The sequence below is a fragment of the Vipera ursinii genome (genome assembly GCF_947247035.1).
Source record: "Vipera ursinii genome assembly, chromosome: 2".
Classification (NCBI taxonomy): Eukaryota; Metazoa; Chordata; class Lepidosauria; order Squamata; family Viperidae; genus Vipera; species Vipera ursinii.
In genome coordinates, this window is record NC_139513.1 from 176,940,094 (window position 1) to 176,946,184 (window position 6,091).

Here is a 6,091-nt window from a genome sequence, read left to right on the forward strand (position 1 = left end):
TAATTGATAAAATTTTATATAATCCTTTTAAAGTAGTTTAATTATAACCTGATTTCAAATATGTTGAACCCAATTCAATAGTTTCTGGACACATGTTGAGCTTTACATGATAGAAAATCTATTTCATATCAAAGGGTTTTCTATAATTGTGATATTTTCTTTCCATTACTTTCTGGGAAACTGCTTTGATATTCTGACAGCAGTCATCTTTATTTCTATGACAAGGTTTCCACATGTGCATTTGCTAAAACCCATTCACCCAGCCATAGACACAAAAGGCTGCTTTTAGAATTGCTCAAACTGATAAAATGGGCAGCTAAGATTATGAATTCTCAAAGTGATTTCCAATGACAGATTTGTAGCAATCAGTCTCCATCATTTTTCTAAAGACATCAGATCCTTTATACTCCAGTGTTGTAATAAGAAACAAAACAGAGGTATGTGAATGGATGCCAATGTAAGAGAAAGTTATTGCTGAGACAGGCAAGTGGTAGTCCCCAGATTTTCTTCTTCTTCAGAACTTGAAAATAAAAACATAAAATATCCTAGTGAATAGCCAGTAGGATGGAATTGATAGAGCTTAAAACTTAACGGCACAGGGAACATCTGTTTAAACATTGCCTCAGTCATCAAACTGGGCAACCACTAACTCAGACTAACATTAGGCAGTATAAAATATTGCTCTCCATTTTCTTAAGTCTTTTTTTTAAAAAATCAACTCTATTTTCTACTTAAATAGTATTAATAATGCAGGTAGTCCTCATTTAGTGACTGCCTTGTTTAACAACCATTCACAATTATGGCAGTGATGAAAAAATAACTACAGCCAATCCTTGTATTTACAGCCAAAGGAAAGCTGAAGTAAGTAAGATCATAAACACAGTGATGGTTTCACTTGGCAACTGCTTCACTTAATTACTGTATTGCCGGTTCCAATTGTAGTCACCAGATGAGAACTACCTGTAAATTCAGAAGAATATGTTACAAATTCATATTGTATAAATGGCTTTGTGTGTGTGTGTCTGTGTGTGCATGTATGCACTTTCTGAGACCTTTATCGATTCTTGGCAATTGCCTGGACTAGTCTCTGCAGTTTTCTTGGCAAGATTTTTCACAAGTAGTTTGCCCTTACCTCTTTCCTAGGGCTGGGAGAGAGTGACTGGCCCAAGGTCAGCCAGCTGATTTTATGTCTGAAGCAGGACTAGAACTCAAGGTCTCCTGTTTCTAGCTTGATCCCTTAAATCACTACACCAAAATGGCTCTAAGAAACAGCTTTACCATAAGGGTTAACATTAAAATAAATAAAATAAAAAGATAATATAAAATTCAGATAGACTCTGAAGAGAGAGTTCCACAGAAGAACAGGACCTTTTTCAAACCTCTATCTCTCCTTCCGTGTGTGTGTGTGTGTGTGTGTGTGTGTGTGTGTGTGTGTGTGTGTGTGTGTGTAGATACACACACAAACACATCTATAGATTTGTGTGAGAGGAATGGTTTACCTTTGACTTTCTGCCCTATTTTGAATAAGATCAAACAGATTCTGCCTTGAGGAGAAATTCTTCCCTTCCCCCTCTCCCCTCACAATAGTTGCAGGTGGGGGAGGGGCCTGTGAGTTTAAAGAAATCAAACATCTGAAGCATCCTCCAAGAAGGATGCCTCCATTAGCCTTCCTCAAGCTTCCTTTTGTGTCCATCAGCCTCTTTCAACCTCATATCCCCCAGACATTTTAGACTCCAACTCCTATGTTCCCCAGCCAGTACACTGGGAAGATAGGTGTTTGAATCCAATACCTCTTGAGGAGAGCTCCTTGGAAAGGCTACCACATATTTTGAGAAACAAACTTAGGTATGCCTCAAGCATACCTTGAAAGCTGGTGGCTGATAGCTGATGGCCCCTTTTCCAACTATAGTGATACATTTTAGTGAAAGGAATAAGTTTTTGTAAGCTAATATCAGGTCAAATGGAATTGTAAAAGTTTTGCCTTTTAATAAAATGTGATACAGTAATTGGAAAAGGGACTACCAGACTCCTGATTACTTGCTACCAGCAAGATCACAGGCTAGAAACCAGGAGACAGAATTCTAGTCCCACTTGAAGCATGAAACTAGGGGCAGATTCAGTCTGGGAAAGAAGAAAACAATAACAAAACATTTCTGAAAAACCTTGGTAAAAATAACCTGCAGGGGACTAGCCCAAACAGTTGTCTTTTTCCAGGGCACAGGAACAAATGCTGACTAGAGAATTCTTAGAATAAAACATTTTAGCTCAGAATTGAACTGTGGGGTCCTTGGTGCTCTCTGAACACTGATGATGTTACCTAGTTTGGTAATGAAACTTCTGCAAGAAAACAACCAAGGTCAGGAGCACCAAGGACCTCAGAGATATCCCCAGAAGACAGTAAAGAGAGACAGAAAATTAAGTCTGTGCTATCATCTGGTTGTCCTTTGGAATTTTGTAATCCAGATCTGATGCTGAGGCAGTTTTCTGGCACTGCTTCTTCCCATTTGTTCAAGAGAGCATCCTAAGCTACTTCTGTTGCTGACTTTTCTCTCCAGAGTGATTGTGTGTGTAGTCTTTGTCAATCAGAACAAATCTGTTTTCTCATATCTAGCCACCAACTCTTTAATTGTTGAGTAACATTGGGATGGGGAGTCGTCTGCCCTGGGATCCAGACTCCGGGCTTCTTCATTTCAAAAACACCTTGCATAATCAACCTTGGACAGATTGCTAAATGGACAATGGTTTGTATGCAAAGCTGGAAAGGATGTAGTTTTAAGGCTCTTCTGAATTTAACCTTGCTGCCAGCCTGCAGGCAGACCTCATCCCTGAGTGAGATACAGCTATCAGGCACATTGTCAAGTTATCTCAGCTCCTTCTTTTGTTGGAGAAAATCTAGTTCTTTAAAAGAAAAGGGCAGAAGTTCACAGAATAGCTGATAAAGAATAAAGAAACTGGAAATTCTAAAATGCTAGAGAAGCACACAAAAAATTGCTCCCCCCCAAAAAAATGCCTATTTCTTTATAAATAGATAAAAAACCTAACCAAGAATTTATGCTATATTTTTAAATTCTAGTTGGCTGTATTCTACTATCCCACATTCCTTTATTCTCAGTACAAGTTAGGAAATAAGGTATAAATCCAATCTTTATCCATACAGGAAAAATAATTTCCTGTGATCTTTAATTATAATTTTAAACCTATAATATCCTTTTAGAGATACTGGCAGGGAGCCCTTCATTTGTAGCAAATTAGTACTGTCTTGTGAGCTATCCAGAACACTGTACACTCTAGGTTTTTCTTTTTTTTACTAATTTATCACCTATTGTTTCTGTGATCTGATCCATAAGATTATATTATCTCCTAGAGGTGGAAGGAAAGGCAGAACTATCAATATTTAAAATTAACATATGAAGCAATTAAATAAGAGATGATAATAATCTGTAGTAACACATTTAATTCAGAGAGAGAGAAAGACTGGATTCTGTAAAATAAAGCAAGATCAGAGAAATGGCAGGGGAAACAGGAAGGTTAACAAAGCTATTAACTTCTTTGTCAATTCTGCCATCTTCAGTTCCAAGCTCATCAGCATCCTACCATCAATAACTGGGGGGAGAGAAGGAAGCGAGGGACCAAATGGGCAATAAACGTGTATTAGGCTAGTGCTGGGAAATCGGGAGGGGTGAATGACAGTTGAGGAAGGTCCAGTTCATGTCAGTCTTCAAGGACACCAACAGGCTGGAGACGCTTGGGAATGGAATGCCAATTGCTGCAAACACTGAACGTTGTTCCCAAGACACCTAGGCATCCACTCATTGGCTGGAAGTGGACTGGTCAAGGCGGGGAGGGTCATATTGAAGGGAGAAACCTGTATGCTTTCAGGTGGGAATTTTAGTTCGAGCCTGATAGTTTTGCAGCCAGCATCTTTTAGTAAAAGAACCTAGGTAAAGGTTTCCCTGCACATGCGTGCTAGTCGTTTCCAACTCTAGGGGCTGGTGCTCATCTCCGTTTCAAAGCCGAAGAGCCAGCGCTTGTCTGAGGACGTCTCCGTGGTCATGTGGCCGGCATGATTAGCTGCCAAAGGTGCACGGAGCGCTGTTGCCTTCCCACCATAGTGGTCCCTATTTGTCTACTTGCATTTTTACATGCTTTCGAACTGCTAGGTTGGCAGAAGCTGGGACGAATAACAGCCGCTCACTCTGTTACGCGGCACTCGGGATTCAACCTGCCAAACTGCCGACCTTCTGATCAACAAGCTCAGTGTCCTAACCCACAGAGCCACCGCGTCCCTTAAAAGAACCTATCACTTCACTTAAATGCAGTCCAGGGTCTTTCTTTCCTAAAGGATCAGACTGGGGCAGTTCTAACATTCTGAGTTTTCAGTTGTGGAGAAATGAACAGACAATGTTTTGAATTGAAGTAAGAAAGGGAAAGGGAAGGAATCACCTTGTCTTTGCTGCTTGGTCAGTTTTGGTTCTTGAAAGTCAGTGTCAGATGAATCTCCAACAGTCAGAAGGCAGGGAAGATAGGGGGTCCCTATCCCTATTTGCTTGTGCTCTTCGAATTCTTAAAATCATGGAGCTGAGAAAAGATCAAATGGGGCTTTGCCTAATTCTGGGTGCAGCTGTTCAGATGTGGTCAGGTAGACCCAGTAAGATTGTGTTTCTAGCCTAAGAAGGCAATATACTGGAGGGCCTTGAGTCATCTGCCACACAGTAGGACCCAGCAACCTCCTAGGAGTTGTACTCCAAGTCCAACACAGTGAAGGATTGTGCCTGCATGAAGGTTACACTAGCTGGACTCAAGTCTAATTTCAGAGGTGAGAAAAGATGCTGGCTTCAGAAGTATCAGAGGTTTCTCTGTGAGATAAGCAAAATGCTGGCAAGTGAGAATAGCTTATGTCTGGGTATTTCCTCTGAATGATTTCAGTTATGGGGGGAGATTTTAAAAAACATAAGAGGAGAGCATGGGCTGACAAAACAAAAGAGGTGGCTCTTCCTTTTTATCTATGCATTTGACTAGAAGTGCAAAAAATATTAATAAACCAGGTAATTCTATTTTGGGAAAAACAATTAGAAAGCAGAAAAGGGAGGGGGGAGATTGGTTTAGGTGACTGGGATGGATTAATGGCCTTTATTCCTAGCCTGAATGAGAGTTATCACAAGATTTGATGATCTTAAAGATTTATCAAACTTTTTTATTAGGAAAAGTTTCAAGGAATAACTGATAAGTCTTGACAAACTTATGCCTATTGCTTTGACTAATAAAAGGAATGACTCAGGATGATTTCTTGTCTCTGACAATATTATCTTATGCAGATAGCCTCTTGTTACTCTACCATTGTTCCTCCACAACTCAGAAAACAGCAAAGTGCAAGAAAATCTTAGCATTGGGTGCTTTTTAATATCATTTTCCTCTGTTATTACTAGACTGGGGTGGGGTTCCTAGAAGGACTATAGTTCCTTGCTTTTCCTCAAGGTAGGGGCAAGGTCCTTGGCCCAAGTAGACATTCCTGGAAGGTTTCTTCTAATCCGTAAAGACACCAATTTTGATTGGACACATGAATTGTGCATTGCAGTTAACATTTTTAACTGTTTGGCTTGCTTGTAACATTAATTTATTTGCACAATAAATAAAATATGTGCTTTCCCAATACAGTCCTTTGCCAGTTGGGCCTGCATTACTTTCTGATGTCCTTGCTCATCTTCTTTAGGTCTCTTTTGTGGGGTCTTTTTATCAAGTGGAATCCATTTTTACACACACACACACACACACACACACACACACATAAATTCAAATTAATTTCTAGTCTCTTCCCTTAAACACTATTTGTTGTTGTTAGTTGCGAAGTCGTGTCTGACCCATTGCGACCCATGGACAATTTTCCTCCAGGCCTTTCTGTCCTCTACCATCTTCTGGAGTCCATTTAGGCTCACGCTTACTGCTTCAGTGACTCCATCCAGCCACCTCATTCTCTGTCTTCCCCTTCCTTCTCTTGCCCGTAACCTTTCCCAACATTAGGTTCTTCTCCAGTGAGTCCTTCCTTCTCATTAAACTTCTCACTAAATTCTCATTTCAGTTTCCTTAACCACTA